This window comes from Bubalus kerabau, unplaced genomic scaffold (assembly GCF_029407905.1).
Source record: "Bubalus kerabau isolate K-KA32 ecotype Philippines breed swamp buffalo unplaced genomic scaffold, PCC_UOA_SB_1v2 scaffold_53, whole genome shotgun sequence".
NCBI lineage: Eukaryota > Metazoa > Chordata > Mammalia > Artiodactyla > Bovidae > Bubalus > Bubalus kerabau.
The window spans coordinates 2,083,059-2,104,492 of record NW_026577907.1 but is presented as its reverse complement, the minus strand read 5'-3'; positions in this window follow the sequence as shown (position 1 = coordinate 2,104,492).

Genomic DNA, 21,434 nt, shown 5'->3' with positions numbered 1-21,434 from the left:
AGACGCCCCCGTCCTCGCGAGCTGAGGGCCTTCTTTTCCTGCATGGCCTGGAGAGCAATCCCGGGTCCTCTCTCCAAACGGAAGAGGAGGCTGGACTCCCTTGAGGCCGCTCAGGGGGCTCCAAGAGACCCGCGTCGCGACTCGAGAGGAGAGCGGAGTCCTTGGCTTCCCCTCGAGACGAGGCCTGACTCCCCGGGGGAGCCTGGAATGCAACCCCGAGATCCCTGCCTTCCCTGGAGAGGAAAATTAGGTCCCGGACACACGCTTAGGTGAGGTCTCTTAGGCCCTGCAGTGACTCGAGCGCCACCCCCAGCGTTCCCTCGCAACCCGAGGGGAAGATTGGGCTTCCCAGGGCCAACCCAAGGGGAAGGCTGAGATCCCCGTCGTAACTCGAGAATGCCGCCGCAACTCGAGAAAAACCACGTGGTTCCCACCGCTTGGCAAGATGAGGCCCTTGCCCGCGACGGCGTCTCAAGGGAAGTCTCCTGTTCCGCCCTGAAGGGCGAGACGGTCCCTGACAGCCTTCCTGCGAACCCCAAAAGTCCCCCGACACGCCGGGTTCCCCCGAGGGGAACACCGAGGGTCCCGGCACCGCTTCCTCTGAGCCCCTTCTCCCCTCCTGATCGCGACAGGAGAGGCGATTCCCCTGCGTGGTCTGGAAGGGGTTCCCGGCCTTCCCGGCGCACCTCAGGATGAGGCCGGTCTCACGAGGAAATTCGAGACGAGCCACGTGGGTGGGGCCACAGGCCGAACGCCCCCGATTCCCCGGTCCGCTCTTGAGAAGGACCCGAGGCCCGGACCCCTCTTCGAAGGCAACCCTGTGGCTGAAGGCACAACACGAAGGGGCACTGCCACCCCCGTGCATCGTCCGCAAAGACCCGCGGGTTCCACACACAGCTCGACGAGGGGCCTGAGACCCCCCGAGCAACTCGAGAGGCCAGCGGGGTTCCCTTCCTCAGACAAGACGAGGCCTGACTCTCCTGTCCCAACTCTGCAGGGACCCTGCGGTCGGTGTCCGAAACGGAGAGGAAGCCTGAGGTTCCTGCCTCCCCTCGAGGTGAGGCCCTCTTCCGTTGCGCCAGACCCAGCGGAGTCCCGAGGGGCCCCGCCACCTCCACAGGATCCCTCGCCTCTCAGAGGCACCCTGGCAAGTTCCCTAAGGTCCCCGGCAGAGGGCGAGGGACACGAGGGTTTCCCGCCGCCCCCCGAGAAAGACCTCGAGAGTCCTTCTTCAACGCGTCTCGAGGCCCTAGTCCCCTCCCGTGACTCGAGAGCCAGGACGCGCTCCCCTTCGCCACGCGCATGGAGACCTGACTTCCCTGGCGCCGCACGAGAGGCTCCCTGAGATCCTCGTCGTGCCTCGGGAGAAAACCCCCACGGGCGCCGCAGCTCGAGGAAACCCCTGAGACGCCCCCGTCCTCGCGAGCTGAGGGCCTTCTTTTCCTGCATGGCCTGGAGAGCAATCCCGGGTCCTCTCTCCAAACGGAAGAGGAGGCTGGACTCCCTTGAGGCCGCTCAGGGGGCTCCAAGAGACCCGCGTCGCGACTCGAGAGGAGAGCGGAGTCCTTGGCTTCCCCTCGAGACGAGGCCTGACTCCCCGGGGGAGCCTGGAATGCAACCCCGAGATCCCTGCCTTCCCTGGAGAGGAAAATTAGGTCCCGGACACACGCTTAGGTGAGGTCTCTTAGGCCCTGCAGTGACTCGAGCGCCACCCCCAGCTTTCCCTCGCAACCCGAGGGGAAGATTGGGCTTCCCAGGGCCAACCCAAGGGGAAGGCTGAGATCCCCGTCGTAACTCGAGAATGCCGCCGGAACTCGAGAAAAACCACGTGGTTCCCACCGCTTGGCAAGATGAGGCCCTTGCCCGCGACGGCGTCTCAAGGGAAGTCCCCTGTTCCGCCCTGAAGGGCGAGACGGTCCCTGACAGCCTTCCTGCGACCCCCAAAAGTCCCCCGACACGCCGGGTTCCCCCGAGGGGAACACCGAGGGTTCCGGCACCGCTTCCTCTGAGCCCCTTCTCCCCTCCTGATCACGACAGGAGAGGCGATTCCCCTGCGTGGTCTGGAAGGGGTTCCCGGCCTTCCCGGCGCACCTCAGGATGAGGCCGGTCTCACGAGGAAATTCGAGACGAGCCACGTGGGTGGGGCCACAGGCCGAACGCCCCCGATTACCCGGTCTGCTCTTGAGAAGGACCCGAGGCCCGGACCCCTCTTCGAAGGCAACCCTGTGGGGGAAGGCACAACACGAAGGGGCACTGCCACCCCCGTGCATCGTCCGCAAAGACCCGCGGGTTCCACACACAGCTCGACGAGGGGCCTGAGACCCCCCGAGCAACTCGAGAGGCCAGCGGGGTTCCCTTCCTCAGACAAGACGAGGCCTGACTCTCCTGTCCCAACTCTGCAGGGACCCTGCGCTCGGAGTCCGAAACGCAGAGGAAGCCTGAGGTTCCTGCCTCCCCTCGAGGTGAGGCCCTCTTCCGTTGCGCCAGACCCAGCGGAGTCCCGAGGGGCCCCGCCACCTCCACAGGATCCCTCGCCTCTCAGAGGCACCCTGGCAAGTTCCCTAAGGTCCCCGGCAGAAGGCGAGGGAAACGAGGGTTTCCCGCCGCCCCCCGACAAAGACCTCGAGAGTCCTTCTTCAACGCGTCTCGAGGCCCTAGTCCCCTCCCGTGACTCGAGAGCCAGGACGCGCTCCCCCTCGCCACGCGCATGGAGACCTGATTTCCCTGGCGCCGCACGAGAGGCTCCCTGAGATCCTCGTCGTGCCTCGGGAGAAAACCCCCACGGGCGCCGCAGCTCGAGGAAACCCCTGAGACGCCCCCGTCCTCGCGAGCTGAGGGCCTTCTTTTTCTGCATGGCCTGGAGAGCAATCCCGGGTCCTCTCTCCAAACGGAAGAGGAGGCTGGACTCCCTTGAGGGCGCTCAGGGGACTCCAAGAGACCCGCGTCGCGACTCGAGAGGAGAGCGGAGTCCTTGGCTTCCCCTCGAGACGAGGCCTGACTCCCCGGGGGAGCCTGGAATGCAACCCCGAGATCCCTGCCTTCCCTGGAGAGGAATATTAGGTCCCGGACACACGCCTAGGTGAGGTCTCTTCGGCCCTGCAGTGACTCGAGCGCAACCCCCAGCTTTCCCTAGCAACCCGAGGGGAAGATTGGGCTTCCCAGGGCCAACCCAAGGGGAAGGCTGAGATCCCCGTCGTAACTCGAGAATCCCGCCGCAACTCGAGAAAAACCACGTGGTTCCCACCTCTTGGCAAGATGAGGCCCTTGCCCGCCACGGCGTCTCAAGGGAAGTCCCCTGTTCCGCCCTGAAGGGCGAAACGGTCCCTGACAGCCTTCCTGCGACCCCCAAAAGTCCCCCGACACGCCGGGTTCCCTCGAGGGGAACACCGAGGGTCCCGGCACCGCTTCCTCTGAGCCCCTTCTCCCCTCCTGATGGCGACAGGAGAGGCGATTCCCCTGCGTGGTCTGGAAGGGGTTCCCGGCCTTCCCGGCGCACCTCAGGATGAGGCCGGTCTCACGAGGAAATTCGAGACGAGCCACGTGGGTGGGGCCACATGCCGAACGCCCCCGATTCCCCGGTCCGCCCTTGAGAAGGACCCGAGGCCCGGACCCCTCTTCGAAGGCAACCCTGGGGGGGAAGGCACAACACGAAGGGGCACTGCCACCCCCGTGCATCGTCCGCAAAGACCCGCGGGTTCCACACACAGCTGGACGAGGGGCCTGAGACCCCCTGAGCAACTCGAGAGGCCAGCGGGGTTCCCTTCCTCAGACAAGACGAGGCCTGACTCTCCTGTCCCAACTCTGCAGGGACCCTGCGGTCGGAGTCCGAAATGGAGAGGAAGCCTGAGGTTCCTGCCTCCCCTCGAGGTGAGGCCCTCTTCCGTTGCGCCAGACCCAGCGGAGTCCCGAGGGGCCCCGCCACCTCCACAGGATCCCTCGCCTCTCAGAGGCACCCTGGCAAGTTCCCTAAGGTCCCCGGCAGAAGGCGAGGGACACGAGGGTTTCCCGCCGCCCCCCGACAAAGACCTCGAGAGTCCTTCTTCAACGCGTCTCGAGGCCCTAGTCCCCTCCTGTGACTCGAGAGCCAGGACGCGCTCCCCCTCGCCACGCGCATGGAGACCTGACTTCCCTGGCGCCGCAGGAGAGGCTCCCTGAGATTCTCGTCGTGCCTCGGGAGAAAACCCCCACGGGCGCCGCAGCTCGAGGAAACCCCTGAGACGCCCCCGTCCTCGCGAGCTGAGGGCCTTCTTTTCCTGCATGGCCTGGAGAGCAATCCCGGGTCCTCTCTCCAAACGGAAGAGGAGGCTGGACTCCCTTGAGGCCGCTCAGGGGGCTCCAAGAGACCCGCGTCGCGACTCGAGAGGAGAGCGGAGTCCTTGGCTTCCCCTCGAGACGAGGCCTGACTCCCCGGGGGAGCCTGGAATGCAACCCCGAGATCCCTGCCTTCCCTCCAGAGGAATATTAGGTCCCGGACACACGCCTAGGTGAGGTCTCTTCGGCCCTGCGGTGACTCGAGCGCAACCCCCAGCTTTCCCTCGCAACCCGAGGGGAAGATTGGGCTTCCCAGGGCCAACCCAAGGGGAAGGCTGAGATCCCCGTCGTAACTCGAGAATCCCGCCGCAACTCGAGAAAAACCACGTGGTTCCCACCTCTTGGCAAGATGAGGCCCTTGCCCGCCACGGCGTCTCAAGGGAAGTCCCCTGTTCCGCCCTGAAGGGCGAAACGGTCCCTGACAGCCTTCCTGCGACCCCCAAAATTCCTCCGACACGCCGGGTTCCCTCGAGGGGAACACCGAGGGTCCCGGCACCGCTTCCTCTGAGCCCCTTCTCCCCTCCTGATCGCTACAGGAGAGGCGATTCCCCTGCGTGGTCTGAAAGGGGTTCCCGGCCTTCCCGGCGCACCTCAGGAGGAGGCCGGTCTCACGAGGAAATTCGAGACGAGCCACGTGGGTGGGGCCACATGCCGAACGCCCCCGATTCCCCGGTCCGCCCTTGAGAAGGACCCGAGGCCCGGACCCCTCTTCGAAGGCAACCCTGTGGGGGAAGGCACAACACGAAGGGGCACTGCCACCCCCGTGCATCGTCCGCAAAGACCCGCGGGTTCCACACACAGCTCGACGAGGGGCCTGAGACCCCCTGAGCAACTCGAGAGGCCAGCGGGGTTCCCTTCCTCAGACAAGACGAGGCCTGACTCTCCCGTCCCAACTCTTCAGGGACCCTGCGGTCGGAGTCCGAAACGGAGAGGAAGCCTGAGGTTCCTGCCTCCCCTCGAGGTGAGGCCCTCTTCCGTTGCGCCAGACCCAGCGGAGTCCCGAGGGGCCCCGCCACCTCCACAGGATCCCTCGCCTCTCAGAGGCACCCTGGCAAGTTCCCTAAGGTCCCCGGCAGAAGGCGAGGGACACGAGGGTTTCCCGCCGCCCCCCGACAAAGACCTCGAGAGTCCTTCTTCAACGCGTCTCGAGGCCCTAGTCCCCTCCCGTGACTCGAGAGCCAGGACGCGCTCCCCCTCGCCACGCGCATGGAGACCTGACTTCCCTGGCGCCGCACGAGAGGCTCCCTGAGATCCTCGTCGTGCCTCGGGAGAAAAACCCCACGGGCGCCGCAGCTCGAGGAAACCCCTGAGACGCCCCCGTCCTCGCGAGCTGAGGGCCTTCTCTTCCTGCATGGCCTGGAGAGCTATCCCGGGTCCTCTCTCCAAACGGAAGAGGAGGCTGGACTCCCTTGAGGCCGCTCAGGAGGCTCCAAGAGACCCGCGTCGCGACTCGAGAGGAGAGCGGAGTCCTTGGCTTCCCCTCGAGACGAGGCCTGACTCCCCGGGGGAGCCTGGAATGCAACCCCGAGATCCCTGCCTTCCCTGGAGAGGAATATTAGGTCCCGGACACACGCCTAGGTGAGGTCTCTTCGGCCCTGCGGTGACTCGAGCGCAACCCCCAGCTTTCCCTCCCAACCCGAGGGGAAGACTGGGCTTCCCAGGGCCAACCCAAGGGGAAGGCTGAGATCCCCGTCGTAACTCGAGAATCCCGCCGCAACTCGAGAAAAACCACGTGGTTCCCACCTCTTGGCAAGATGAGGCCCTTGCCCGCCACGGCGTCTCAAGGGAAGTCCCCTGTTCCGCCCTGAAGGGCGAAACGGTCCCTGACAGCCTTCCTGCGACCCCCAAAAGTCCCCCGACACGCCGGGTTCCCTCGAGGGGAACACCGAGGGTCCCGGCACCGCTTCCTCTGAGCCCCTTCTGCCCTCCTGATCGTGACAGGAGAGGCGATTCCACTGCGTGGTCTGGAAGGGGTTCCCGGCCTTCCCGGCGCACCTCAGGATGAGGCCGGTCTCACGAGGAAATTCGAGACGAGCCACGTGGGTGGGGCCACATGCCGAACGCCCCCGATTCCCCGGTCTGCCCTTGGGAAGGACCCGAGGCCCGGACCCCTCTTCGAAGGCAACCCTGTGGGGGAAGGCACAACACGAAGGGGCACTGCCACCCCCGTGCATCGTCCGCAAAGACCCGCGGGTTCCACACACAGCTCGACGAGGGGCCTGAGACCCCCTGAGCAACTCGAGAGGCCAGCGGGGTTCCCTTCCTCAGACAAGACGAGGCCTGACTCTCCCGTCCCAACTCTGCAGGGACCCTGTGGTCGGAGTCCGAAACGGAGAGGAAGCCTGAGGTTCCTGCCTCCCCTCGAGGTGAGGCCCTCTTCCGTTGCGCCAGACCCAGCGGAGTCCCGAGGGGCCCCGCCACCTCCACAGGATCCCTCGCCTCTCAGAGGCACCCTGGCAAGTTCCCTAAGGTCCCCGGCAGAAGGCGAGGGACACGAGGGTTTCCCGCCGCCCCCCGAGAAAGACCTCGAGAGTCCTTCTTCAACGCGTCTCGAGGCCCTAGTCCCCTCCCGTGACTCGAGAGCCAGGACGCGCTCCCCCTCGCCACGCGCATGGAGACCTGACTTCCCTGGCGCCGCACGAGAGGCTCCCTGAGATCCTCGTCGTGCCTCGGGAGAAAACCCCCACGGGCGCCGCAGCTCGAGGAAACCCCTGAGACGCCCCCGTCCTCGCGAGCTGAGGGCCTTCTTTTCCTGCATGGCCTGGAGAGCAATCCCGGGTCCTCTCTCCAAACGGAAGAGAGGGCTGGACTCCCTTGAGGCCGCTCAGGGGGCTCCAAGAGACCCGCGTCGCGACTCGAGAGGAGAGCGGAGTCCTTGGCTTCCCCTCGAGATGAGGCCTGACTCCCCGGGGGAGCCTGGAATGCAACCCCGAGATCCCTGCCTTCCCTGGAGAGGAATATTAGGTCCCGGACACACGCCTAGGTGAGGTCTCTTCGGCCCTGCGGTGACTCGAGCGCAACCCCCAGCTTTCCCTCGCAACCCGAGGGGAAGATTGGGCTTCCCAGGGCCAACCCAAGGGGAAGGCTGAGATCCCCGTCGTAACTCGAGAATCCCGCCGCAACTCGAGAAAAACCACGTGGTTCCTACCTCTTGGCAAGATGAGGCCCTTGCCCGCCACGGCGTCTCAAGGGAAGTCCCCTGTTCCGCCCTGAAGGGCGAAACGGTCCCTGACAGCCTTCCTGCGACCCCCAAAAGTCCCCCGACACGCCGGGTTCCCTCGAGGGGAACACCGAGTGTCCTGGCACTGCTTCCTCTGAGCCCTTTCTCCCCTCCTGATCGCGACAGGAGAGGCGATTCCCCTGCGTGGTCTGGAAGGGGTTCCCGGCCTTCCCGGCGCACCTCAGGATGAGGCCGGTCTCACGAGGAAATTCGAGACGAGCCACGTGGGTGGGGCCACATGCCGAACGCCCCCGATTCCCCGGTCCGCCCTTGAGAAGGACCCGAGGCCCGGACCCCTCTTCGAAGGCAACCCTGTGGGGGAAGGCACAACACGAAGGGGCACTGCCACCCCCGTGCATCGTCCGCAAAGACCCGCGGGTTCCACACACAGCTCGACGAGGGGCCTGAGACCCCCTGAGCAACTCGAGAGGCCAGCGGGGTTCCCTTCCTCAGACAAGACGAGGCCTGACTCTCCTGTCCCAACTCTGCAGGGACCCTGCGGTCGGAGTCCGAAACGGAGAGGAAGCCTGAGGTTCCTGCCTCCCCTCGAGGTGAGGCCCTCTTCCGTTGCGCCAGACCCAGCGGAGTCCCGAGGGGCCCCGCCACCTCCACAGGATCCCTCGCCTCTCAGAGGCACCCTGGGAAGTTCCCTAAGGTCCCCGGCAGAAGGCGAGGGAAACGAGGGTTTCCCGCCGCCCCCCGAGAAAGACCTCGAGAGTCCTTCTTCAACGCGTCTCGAGGCCCTAGTCCCCTCCCGTGACTCGAGAGCCAGGACGCGCTCCCCCTCGCCACGCGCATGGAGACCTGACTTCCCTGGCGCCGCACGAGAGGCTCCCTGAGATCCTCGTCGTGCCTCGGGAGAAAACCCCCACGGGCGCCGCAGCTCGAGGAAACCCCTGAGACGCCCCCGTCCTCGCGAGCTGAGGGCCTTCTTTTCCTGCATGGCCTGGAGAGCAATCCCGGGTCCTCTCTCCAAACGGAAGAGGGGGCTGGACTCCCTTGAGGCCGCTCAGGGGGCTCCAAGAGACCCGCGTCGCGACTCGAGAGGAGAGCGGAGTCCTTGGCTTCCCCTCGAGACGAGGCCTGACTCCCCGGGGGAGCCTGGAATGCAACCCCGAGATCCCTGCCTTCCCTGGAGAGGAATATTAGGTCCCGGACACACGCCTAGGTGAGGTCTCTTCGGCCCTGCGGTGACTCGAGCGCAACCCCCAGCTTTCCCTCGCAACCCGAGGGGAAGATTGGGCTTCCCAGGGCCAACCCAAGGGGAAGGCTGAGATCCCCGTCGTATCTCGAGAATCCCGCCGCAACTCGAGAAAAACCACGTGGTTCCTACCTCTTGGCAAGATGAGGCCCTTGCCCGCAACGGCGTCTCAAGGGAAGTCCCCTGTTCCGCCCTGAAGGGCGAAACGGTCCCTGACAGCCTTCCTGCGACCCCCAAAAGTCCCCCGACACGCCGGGTTCCCTCGAGGGGAACACCGAGGGTCCTGGCACCGCTTCCTCTGAGCCCTTTCTCCCCTCCTGATCGCGACAGGAGAGGCGATTCCCCTGCGTGGTCTGGAAGGGGTTCCCGGCCTTCCCGGCGCACCTCAGGATGAGGCCGGTCTCACGAGGAAATTCGAGACGAGCCACGTGGGTGGGGCCACATGCCGAACGCCCCCGATTCCCCGGTCCGCCCTTGAGAAGGACCCGAGGCCCGGACCCCTCTTCGAAGGCAACCCTGTGGGGGAAGGCACAACACGAAGGGGCACTGCCACCCCCGTGCATCGTCCGCAAAGACCCGCGGGTTCCACACACAGCTCGACGAGGGGCCTGAGACCCCCTGAGCAACTCGAGAGGCCAGCGGGGTTCCCTTCCTCAGACAAGACGAGGCCTGACTCTCCTGTCCCAACTCTGCAGGGACCCTGCGGTCGGAGTCCGAAACGGAGAGGAAGCCGGAGGTTCCTGCCTCCCCTCGAGGTGAGGCCCTCTTCCGTTGCGCCAGACCCAGCGGAGTCCCGAGGGGCCCCGCCACCTCCACAGGATCCCTCGCCTCTCAGAGGCACCCTGGCAAGTTCCCTAAGGTCCCCGGCAGAAGGCGAGGGACACGAGGGTTTCCCGCCGCCCCCCGACAAAGACCTCGAGAGTCCTTCTTCAACGCGTCTCGAGGCCCTAGTCCCCTCCCGTGACTCGAGAGCCAGGACGCGCTCCCCCTCGCCACGCGCATGGAGACCTGACTTCCCTGGCGCCGCACGAGAGGCTCCCTGAGATCCTCGTCGTGCTTCGGGAGAAAAACCCCACGGGCGCCGCAGCTCGAGGAAACCCCTGAGACGCCCCCGTCCTCGCGAGCTGAGGGCCTTCTCTTCCTGCATGGCCTGGAGAGCTATCCCGGGTCCTCTCTCCAAACGGAAGAGGAGGCTGGACTCCCTTGAGGCCGCTCAGGAGGCTCCAAGAGACCCGCGTCGCGACTCGAGAGGAGAGCGGAGTCCTTGGCTTCCCCTCGAGACGAGGCCTGACTCCCCGGGGCAGCCTGGAATGCAACCCCGAGATCCCTGCCTTCCCTGGAGAGGAATATTAGGTCCCGGACACACGCCTAGGTGAGGTCTCTTCGGCCCTGCGGTGACTCGAGCGCAACCCCCAGCTTTCCCTCGCAACCCGAGGGGAAGATTGGGCTTCCCAGGGCCAACCCAAGGGGAAGGCTGAGATCCCCGTCGTAACTCGAGAATCCCGCCGCCACTCGAGAAAAACCACGTGGTTCCCACCTCTTGGCAAGATGAGGCCCTTGCCCGCCACGGCGTCTCAAGGGAAGTCCCCTGTTCCGCCCTGATGGGCGAAACGGTCCCTGACAGCCTTCCTGCGACCCCCAAAAGTCCCCCGACACGCCGGGTTCCCTCGAGGGGAACACCGAGGGTCCCGGCACCGCTTCCTCTGAGCCCCTTCTGCCCTCCTGATCGTGACAGGAGAGGCGATTCCACTGCGTGGTCTGGAAGGGGTTCCCGGCCTTCCCGGCGCACCTCAGGATGAGGCCGGTCTCACGAGGAAATTCGAGACGAGCCACGTGGGTGGGGCCACATGCCGAACGCCCCCGATTCCCCGGTCCGCCCTTGAGAAGGACCCGAGGCCCGGACCCCTCTTCGAAGACAACCCTGTGGGGGAAGGCACAACACGAAGGGGCACTGCCACCCCCGTGCATCGTCCGCAAAGACCCGCGGGTTCCACACACAGCTCGACGAGGGGCCTGAGACCCCCTGAGCAACTCGAGAGGCCAGCGGGGTTCCCTTCCTCAGACAAGACGAGGCCTGACTCTCCTGTCCCAACTCTGCAGGGACCCTGCGGTCGGAGTCCGAAACGGAGAGGAAGCCGGAGGTTCCTGCCTCCCCTCGAGGTGAGGCCCTCTTCCGTTGCGCCAGACCCAGCGGAGTCCCGAGGGGCCCCGCCACCTCCACAGGATCCCTCGCCTCTCAGAGGCACCCTGGCAAGTTCCCTAAGGTCCCCGGCAGAAGGCGAGGGACACGAGGGTTTCCCGCCGCCCCCCGACAAAGACCTCGAGAGTCCTTCTTCAACGCGTCTCGAGGCCCTAGTCCCCTCCCGTGACTCGAGAGCCAGGACGCGCTCCCCCTCGCCACGCGCATGGAGACCTGACTTCCCTGGCGCCGCACGAGAGGCTCCCTGAGATCCTCGTCGTGCTTCGGGAGAAAAACCCCACGGGCGCCGCAGCTCGAGGAAACCCCTGAGACGCCCCCGTCCTCGCGAGCTGAGGGCCTTCTCTTCCTGCATGGCCTGGAGAGCTATCCCGGGTCCTCTCTCCAAACGGAAGAGGAGGCTGGACTCCCTTGAGGCCGCTCAGGAGGCTCCAAGAGACCCGCGTCGCGACTCGAGAGGAGAGCGGAGTCCTTGGCTTCCCCTCGAGACGAGGCCTGACTCCCCGGGGCAGCCTGGAATGCAACCCCGAGATCCCTGCCTTCCCTGGAGAGGAATATTAGGTCCCGGACACACGCCTAGGTGAGGTCTCTTCGGCCCTGCGGTGACTCGAGCGCAACCCCCAGCTTTCCCTCGCAACCCGAGGGGAAGATTGGGCTTCCCAGGGCCAACCCAAGGGGAAGGCTGAGATCCCCGTCGTAACTCGAGAATCCCGCCGCCACTCGAGAAAAACCACGTGGTTCCCACCTCTTGGCAAGATGAGGCCCTTGCCCGCCACGGCGTCTCAAGGGAAGTCCCCTGTTCCGCCCTGAAGGGCGAAACGGTCCCTGACAGCCTTCCTGCGACCCCCAAAAGTCCCCCGACACGCCGGGTTCCCTCGAGGGGAACACCGAGGGTCCCGGCACCGCTTCCTCTGAGCCCCTTCTGCCCTCCTGATCGTGACAGGAGAGGCGATTCCACTGCGTGGTCTGGAAGGGGTTCCCGGCCTTCCCGGCGCACCTCAGGATGAGGCCGGTCTCACGAGGAAATTCGAGACGAGCCACGTGGGTGGGGCCACATGCCGAACGCCCCCGATTCCCCGGTACGCCCTTGAGAAGGACCCGAGGCCCGGACCCCTCTTCGAAGGCAACCCTGTGGGGGAAGGCACAACACGAAGGGGCACTGCCACCCCCGTGCATCGTCCGCAAAGACCCGCGGGTTCCACACACAGCTCGACGAGGGGCCTGAGACCCCCTGAGCAACTCGAGAGGCCAGCGGGGTTCCCTTCCTCAGACAAGACGAGGCCTGACTCTCCTGTCCCAACTCTGCAGGGACCCTGTGGTCGGAGTCCGAAACGGAGAGGAAGCCTGAGGTTCCTGCCTCCCCTCGAGGTGAGGCCCTCTTCCGTTGCGCCAGACCCAGCGGAGTCCCGAGGGGCCCCGCCACCTCCACAGGATCCCTCGCCTCTCAGAGGCACCCTGGCAAGTTCCCTAAGGTCCCCGGCAGAAGGCGAGGGACACGAGGGTTTCCCGCCGCCCCCCGACAAAGACCTCGAGAGTCCTTCTTCAACGCGTCTCGAGGCCCTAGTCCCCTCCCGTGACTCGAGAGCCAGGACGCGCTCCCCCTCGCCACGCGCATGGAGACCTGACTTCCTTGGCGCCGCACGAGTGGCTCCCTGAGATCCTCGTCGTGCCTCGGGAGAAAACCCCCACGGGCGCCGCAGCTCGAGGAAACCCCTGAGACGCCCCCGTCCTCGCGAGCTGAGGGCCTTCTTTTCCTGCATGGCCTGGAGAGCAATCCCGGGTCCTCTCTCCAAACGGAAGAGGGGGCTGGACTCCCTTGAGGCCGCTCAGGGGGCTCCAAGAGACCCGCGTCGCGACTCGAGAGGAGAGCGGAGTCCTTGGCTTCCCCTCGAGACGAGGCCTGACTCCCCGGGGGAGCCTGGAATGCAACCCCGAGATCCCTGCCTTCCCTGGAGAGGAATATTAGGTCCCGGACACACGCCTAGGTGAGGTCTCTTCGGCCCTGCAGTGACTCGAGCGCAACCCCCAGCTTTCCCTCGCAACCCGAGGGGAAGATTGGGCTTCCCAGGGCCAACCCAAGGGGAAGGCTGAGATCCCCGTCGTAACTCGAGAATCCCGCCGCAACTCGAGAAAAACCACGTGGTTCCTACCTCTTGGCAAGATGAGGCCCTTGCCCGCCACGGCGTCTCAAGGGAAGTCCCCTGTTCCGCCCTGAAGGGCGAAACGGTCCCTGACAGCCTTCCTGCGACCCCCAAAAGTCCCCCGACACGCCGGGTTCCCTCGAGGGGAACACCGAGGGTCCCGGCACCGCTTCCTCTGAGCCCCTTCTGCCCTCCTGATCGTGGCAGGAGAGGCGATTCCACTGCGTGGTCTGGAAGGGGTTCCCGGCCTTCCCGGCGCACCTCAGGATGAGGCCGGTCTCACGAGGAAATTCGAGACGAGCCACGTGGGTGGGGCCACATGCCGAACGCCCTCGATTCCCCGGTCCGCCCTTGAGAAGGACCCGAGGCCCGGACCCCTCTTCGAAGGCAACCCTGTGGGGGAAGGCACAACACGAAGGGGCACTGCCACCCCCGTGCATCGTCCGCAAAGACCCGCGGGTTCCACACACAGCTCGACGAGGGGCCTGAGACCCCCTGAGCAACTCGAGAGGCCAGCGGGGTTCCCTTCCTCAGACAAGACGAGGCCTGACTCTCCTGTCCCAACTCTGCAGGGACCCTGCGGTCGGAGTCCGAAACGGAGAGGAAGCTTGAGGTTCCTGCCTCCCCTCGAGGTGAGGCCCTCTTCCGTTGCGCCAGACCCAGCGGAGTCCCGAGGGGCCCCGCCACCTCCACAGGATCCCTCGCCTCTCAGAGGCACCCTGGCAAGTTCCCTAAGGTCCCCGGCAGAAGGCGAGGGACACGAGGGTTTCCCGCCGCCCCCCGAGAAAGACCTCGAGAGTCCTTCTTCAACGCGTCTCGAGGCCCTAGTCCCCTCCCGTGACTCGAGAGCCAGGACGCGCTCCCCCTCGCCACGCGCATGGAGACCTGACTTCCTTGGCGCCGCACGAGTGGCTCCCTGAGATCCTCGTCGTGCCTCGGGAGAAAACCCCCACGGGCGCCGCAGCTCGAGGAAACCCCTGAGACGCCCCCGTCCTCGCGAGCTGAGGGCCTTCTTTTCCTGCATGGCCTGGAGAGCAATCCCGGGTCCTCTCTCCAAACGGAAGAGGGGGCTGGACTCCCTTGAGGCCGCTCAGGGGGCTCCAAGAGACCCGCGTCGCGACTCGAGAGGAGAGCGGAGTCCTTGGCTTCCCCTCGAGACGAGGCCTGACTCCCCGGGGGAGCCTGGAATGCAACCCCGAGATCCCTGCCTTCCCTGGAGAGGAATATTAGGTCCCGGACACACGCCTAGGTGAGGTCTCTTCGGCCCTGCAGTGACTCGAGCGCAACCCCCAGCTTTCCCTCGCAACCCGAGGGGAAGATTGGGCTTCCCAGGGCCAACCCAAGGGGAAGGCTGAGATCCCCGTCGTAACTCGAGAATCCCGCCGCAACTCGAGAAAAACCACGTGGTTCCTACCTCTTGGCAAGATGAGGCCCTTGCCCGCCACGGCGTCTCAAGGGAAGTCCCCTGTTCCGCCCTGAAGGGCGAAACGGTCCCTGACAGCCTTCCTGCGACCCCCAAAAGTCCCCCGACACGCCGGGTTCCCTCGAGGGGAACACCGAGGGTCCCGGCACCGCTTCCTCTGAGCCCCTTCTGCCCTCCTGATCGTGGCAGGAGAGGCGATTCCACTGCGTGGTCTGGAAGGGGTTCCCGGCCTTCCCGGCGCACCTCAGGATGAGGCCGGTCTCACGAGGAAATTCGAGACGAGCCACGTGGGTGGGGCCACATGCCGAACGCCCTCGATTCCCCGGTCCGCCCTTGAGAAGGACCCGAGGCCCGGACCCCTCTTCGAAGGCAACCCTGTGGGGGAAGGCACAACACGAAGGGGCACTGCCACCCCCGTGCATCGTCCGCAAAGACCCGCGGGTTCCACACACAGCTCGACGAGGGGCCTGAGACCCCCTGAGCAACTCGAGAGGCCAGCGGGGTTCCCTTCCTCAGACAAGACGAGGCCTGACTCTCCTGTCCCAACTCTGCAGGGACCCTGCGGTCGGAGTCCGAAACGGAGAGGAAGCTTGAGGTTCCTGCCTCCCCTCGAGGTGAGGCCCTCTTCCGTTGCGCCAGACCCAGCGGAGTCCCGAGGGGCCCCGCCACCTCCACAGGATCCCTCGCCTCTCAGAGGCACCCTGGCAAGTTCCCTAAGGTCCCCGGCAGAAGGCGAGGGACACGAGGGTTTCCCGCCGCCCCCCGAGAAAGACCTCGAGAGTCCTTCTTCAACGCGTCTCGAGGCCCTAGTCCCCTCCCGTGACTCGAGAGCCAGGACGCGCTCCCCCTCGCCACGCGCATGGAGACCTGACTTCCCTGGCGCCGCACGAGAGGCTCCCTGAGATCCTCGTCGTGCCTCGGGAGAAAACCCCCACGGGCGCCGCAGCTCGAGGAAACCCATGAGACGGCCCCGTCCTCGCGAGCTGAGGGCCTTCTTTTCCTGCATGGCCTGGAGAGCAATCCCGGGTCCTCTCTCCAAACGGAAGAGGGGGCTGGACTCCCTTGAGGCCGCTCAGGGGGCTGCAAGAGACCCGCGTCGCGACTCGAGAGGAGAGCGGAGTCCTTGGCTTCCCCTCGAGACGAGGCCTGACTCCCCGGGGGAGCCTGGAATGCAACCCCGAGATCCCTGCCTTCCCTGGAGAGGAATATTAGGTCCCGGACACACGCCTAGGTGAGGTCTCTTCGGCCCTGCGGTGACTCGAGCGCAACCCCCAGCTTTCCCTCGCAACCCGAGGGGAAGATTGGGCTTCCCAGGGCCAACCCAAGGGGAAGGCTGAGATCCCCGTCGTAACTCGAGAATCCCGCTGCAACTCGAGAAAAACCACGTGGTTCCCACCGCTTGGCAAGATGAGGCCCTTGCCCGCCACGGCATCTCAAGGGAAGTCCCCTGTTCCGCCCTGAAGTGCGAAACGGTCCCTGACAGCCTTCCTGCGACCCCCAAAAGTCCCCGACACGCCGGGTTCCCTCGAGGGGAACACCGAGGGTCCCCGCACCGCTTCCTCTGAGCCCCTTCTCCCCTCCTGATCGCTACAGGAGAGGCGATTCCCCTGCGTGGTCTGGAAGGGGTTTCCGGCCTTCCCGGCGCACCTCAGGAGGAGGCCGGTCTCACGAGGAAATTCGAGACGAGCCACGTGGGTGGGGCCACATGCCGAACGCCCCCGATTCCCCGGTCCGCCCTTGAGAAGGACCCGAGGCCCGGACCCCTCTTCGAAGGCAACCCTAGGGGGGAAGGCACAACACGAAGGGGCACTGCCACCCCCGTGCATCGTCCGCAAAGACCCGCGGGTTCCACACACAGCTCGACGAGGGGCCTGAGACCCCCTGAGCAACTCGAGAGGCCAGCGGGGTTCCCTTCCTCAGACAAGACGAGGCCTGACTCTCCCGTCCCAACTCTTCAGGGACCCTGCGGTCGGAGTCCGAAACGGAGAGGAAGCCTGAGGTTCCTGCCTCCCCTCGAGGTGAGGCCCTCTTCCGTTGCGCCAGACCCAGCGGAGTCCCGAGGGGCCCCGCCACCTCCACAGGATCCCTCGCCTCTCAGAGGCACCCTGGGAAGTTCCCTAAGGTCCCCGACAGAAGGCGAGGGACACGAGGGTTTCCCGCCGCCCCCCGACAAAGACCTCGAGAGTCCTTCTTCAACGCGTCTCGAGGCCCTAGTCCCCTCCCGTGACTCGAGAGCCAGGACGCGCTCCCCCTCGCCACGCGCATGGAGACCTGACTTCCCTGGCGCCGCACGAGAGGCTCCCTGAGATCCTCGTCGTGCCTCGGGAGAAAACCCCCACGGGCGCCGCAGCTCGAGGAAACCCCTGAGACGCCCCCGTCCTCGCGAGCTGAGGGCCTTCTTTTCCTGCATGGCCTGGAGAGCAATCCCGGGTCCTCTCTCCAAACGGAAGAGGAGGCTGGACTCCCTTGAGGCCGCTCAGGATGCTCCAAGAGACCCGCGTCGCGACTCGAGAGGAGAGCGGAGTCCTTGGCTTCCCCTAGAGACGAGGCCTGACTCCCCGGGGGAGCCTGGAATGCAACCCCGAGATCCCTGCCTTCCCTGGAGAGGAATATTAGGTCCCGGACACACGCCTAGGTGAGGTCTCTTCGGCCCTGCAGTTACTCGAGCGCAACCCCCAGCTTTCCCTCGCAACCCGAGGGGAAGATTGGGCTTCCCAGGGCCAACCCAAGGGGAAGGCTGAGATCCCCGTCGTAACTCGAGAATCCCGCCGCAACTCGAGAAAAACCACGTGGTTCCCACCTCTTGGCAAGAGGAGGCCCTTGCCCGCCACGGCGTCTCAAGGGAAGTCCCCTGTTCCGCCCTGAAGGGCGATACCGTCCCTGACAGCCTTCCTGCGACCACCAAAAGTCCCCCGACACGTCGGGTTCCCTCGAGGGGAACACCGAGTGTCCCGGCACCGCATCCTCTGAGCCCCTTCTCCCCTCCTGACCGCGACAGGAGAGGCGATTCCCCTGCGTGGTCTGGAAGGGGTTCCCGGCCTTCCCGGCGCGCCTCAGGAGGAGGCCGGTCTCACGAGGAAATTCGAGACGAGCCACGTGGGTGGGGCCACATGCCGAACGCCCCCGATTCCCCGGTCCGCCCTTGAGAAGGACCCGAGGCCCGGACCCCTCTTCGAAGGCAACCCTGTGGGGGAAGGCACAACACGAAGGGGCACTGCCACCCCCGTGCATCGTCCGCAAAGACCCGCGGGTTCCACACACAGCTCGACGAGGGGCCTGAGACCCCCTGAGCAACTCGAGAGGCCAGCGGGGTTCCCTTCCTCAGACAAGACGAGGCCTGACTCTCCTGTCCCAACTCTGCAGGGACCCTGCGGTCGGAGTCCGAAACGGAGAGGAAGCCTGAGGTTCCTGCCTCCCCTCGAGGTGAGGCCCTCTTCCGTTGCGCCAGACCCAGCGGAGTCCCGAGGGGCCCCGCCACCTCCACAGGATCCCTCGCCTCTCAGAGGCACCCTGGGAAGTTCCCTAAGGTCCCCGGCAGAAGGCGAGGGACACGAGGGTTTCCCGCCGACCCCCGACAAAGACCTCGAGAGTCCTTCTTCAACACGTCTCGAGGCCCTAGTCCCCTCCCGTGACTCGAGAGCCAGGACGCGCTCCCCCTCGCCACGCGCATGGAGACCTGACTTCCCTGGCGCCGCACGAGAGGCTCCCTGAGATCCTCGTCGTGCCTCGGGAGAAAACCCCCACGGGCGCCGCAGCTCGAGGAAACCCCTGAGACGCCCCCGTCCTCGCGAGCTGAGGGCCTTCTTTTCCTGCATGGCCTGGAGAGCAATCCCGGGTCCTCTCTCCAAACGGAAGAGGAGGCTGGACTCCCTTGAGGCCGCTCAGGGGGCTCCAAGAGACCCGCGTCGCGACTCGAGAGGAGAGCGGAGTCCTTAGCTTCCCCTCGAGACGAGGCCTGACTCCCCGGGGGAGCCTGGAATGCAACCCCGAGATCCCTGCCTTCCCTGGAGAGGAATATTAGGTCCCGGACACACGCCTAGGTGAGGTCTCTTCGGCCCTGCGGTGACTCTAGCGCAACCCCCAGCTTTCCCTCGCAACCCGAGGGGAAGATTGGGCTTCCCAGGGCCAACCCAAGGGGAAGGCTGAGATCCCCGTCGTAACTCGAGAATCCCGCCGCAACTCGAGAAAAACCACGTGGTTCCCACCTCTTGGCAAGAGGAGGCCCTTGCCCGCCACGGCGTCTCAAGGGAAGTCCCCTGTTCCGCCCTGAAGGGCGAAACGGTCCCTGACAGCCTTCCTGCGACCCCCAAAAGTCCCCCGACACGCCGGGTTCCCTCGAGGGGAACACCGAGGGTCCAGGCACCGCTTCCTCTGAGCCCCTTCTCCCCTCCTGATCGCGACAGGAGAGGCGATTCCCCTGCGTGGTCTGGAAGGGGTTCCCGGCCTTCCCGGCGCACCTCAGGATGAGGCCGGTCTCACGAGGAAATTCGAGACGAGCCACGTGGGTGGGGCCACATGCCGAACGCCCCCGATTCCCCGGTCCGCCCTTGAGAAGGACCCGAGGCCCGGACCCCTCTTCGAAGGCAACCCTGTGGGGGAAGGCACAACACGAAGGGGCACTGCCACCCCCGTGCATCGTCCGCAAAGACCCGCGGGTTCCACACACAGCTCGACGAGGGGCCTGAGACCCCCTGAGCAACTCGAGAGGCCAGCGGGGTTCCCTTCCTCAGACAAGACGAGGCCTGACTCTCCTGTCCCAACTCTGCAGGGACCCTGCGGTCGGAGTCCGAAACGGAGAGGAAGCCTGAGGTTCCTGCCTCCCCTCGAGGTGAGGCCCTCTTCCGTTGCGCCAGACCCAGCAGAGTCCCGAGGGGCCCCGCCACCTCCACAGGATCCCTCGCCTCTCAGAGGCACCCTGGGAAGTTCCCTAAGGTCCCCGGCAGAAGGCGAGGGACACGAGGGTTTCCCGCCGCCCCCCGAGAAAGACCTCGAGAGTCCTTCTTCAACGCGTCTCGAGGCCCTAGTCCCCTCCCGTGACTCGAGAGCCAGGACGCGCTCCCCCTCGCCACACGCATGGAAACCTGACTTCCCTGGCGCCGCACGAGAGGCTCCCTGAGATCCTCGTCGTGCCTCGGGAGAAAACCCCCACGGGCGCCGCAGCTCGAGGAAACCCCTGAGACGCCCCCGTCCTCGCGAGCTGAGGGCCTTCTTTTCCTGCATGGCCTGGAGAGCAATCCCGCGTCCTCTCTCCAAACGGAAGAGGAGGCTGGACTCCCTTGAGGCCGCACAGGGGGCTCCAAGAGACCCGCGTCGCGACTCGAGAGGAGAGCGGAGTCCTTGGCTTCAGCTCGAGGCGAGGCCTGACTCCCCGGGGGAGCCTGGAATGCAACCCCGAGATCCCTGCCTTCCCTGGAGAGGAATATTAGGTCCCGGACACACGCCTAGGTGAGGTCTCTTCGGCCCTGCGGTGACTCGAGCACAACCCCCATCTTTCCCTCGCAACCCGAGGGGAAGATTGGGCTTCCCAGGGCCAACCCAAGGGGAAGGCTGAGATCCCCGTCGTAACTCGAGAATCCCGCCGCAACTCGAGAAAAACCACGTGGTTCCCACCTCTTGGCAAGAGGAGGCCCTTGCCCGCCACGGCGTCTCAAGGGAAGTCCCCTGTTCCGCCCTGAAGGGCGATACCGTCCCTGACAGCCTTCCTGCGACCACCAAAAGTCCCCCGACACGTCGGGTTCCCTCGAGGGGAACACCGAGTGTCCCGGCACCGCATCCTCTGAGCCCCTTCTCCCCTCCTGACCGCGACAGGAGAGGCGATTCCCCTGCGTGGTCTGGAAGGGGTTCCCGGCCTTCCCGGCGCGCCTCAGGAGGAGGCCGGTCTCACGAGGAAATTCGAGACGAGCCACGTGCGTGGGGCCACATGCCGAACGCCCCCGATTCCCCGGTCCGCCCTTGAGAAGGACCCGAGGCCCGGACCCCTCTTCGAAGGCAACCCTGTGGGGGAAGGCCCAACACGAAGGGGCACTGCCACCCCCGTGCATCGTCCGCAAAGACCCGCGGGTTCCACACACAGCTCGACGAGGGGCCTGAGACCCCCTGAGCAACTCGAGAGGCCAGCGGGGTTCCCTTCCTCAGACAAGACGAGGCCTGACTCTCCTGTCCCAACTCTGCAGGGACCCTGCGGTCGGAGTCCGAAACGGAGAGGAAGCCTGAGGTTCCTGCCTCCCCTCGAGGTGAGGCCCTCTTCCGTTGCGCCAGACCCAGCGGAGTCCCGAGGGGCCCCGCCACCTCCACAGGATCCCTCGCCTCTCAGAGGCACCCTGGGAAGTTCCCTAAGGTCCCCGGCAGAAGGCGAGGGACACGAGGGTTTCCCGCCGACCCCCGACAAAGACCTCGAGAGTCCTTCTTCAACACGTCTCGAGGCCCTAGTCCCCTCCCGTGACTCGAGAGCCAGGACGCGCTCCCCCTCGCCACGCGCATGGAGACCTGACTTCCCTGGCGCCGCACGAGAGGCTCCCTGAGATCCTCGTCGTGCCTCGGGAGAAAACCCCCACGGGCGCCGCAGCTCGAGGAAACCCCTGAGACGCCCCCGTCCTCGCGAGCTGAGGGCCTTCTTTTCCTGCATGGCCTGGAGAGCAATCCCGGGTCCTCTCTCCAAACGGAAGAGGAGGCTGGACTCCCTTGAGGCCGCTCAGGGGGCTCCAAGAGACCCGCGTCGCGACTCGAGAGGAGAGCGGAGTCCTTAGCTTCCCCTCGAGACGAGGCCTGACTCCCCGGGGGAGCCTGGAATGCAACCCCGAGATCCCTGCCTTCCCTGGAGAGGAATATTAGGTCCCGGACACACGCCTAGGTGAGGTCTCTTCGGCCCTGCGGTGACTCTAGCGCAACCCCCAGCTTTCCCTCGCAACCCGAGGGGAAGATTGGGCTTCCCAGGGCCAACC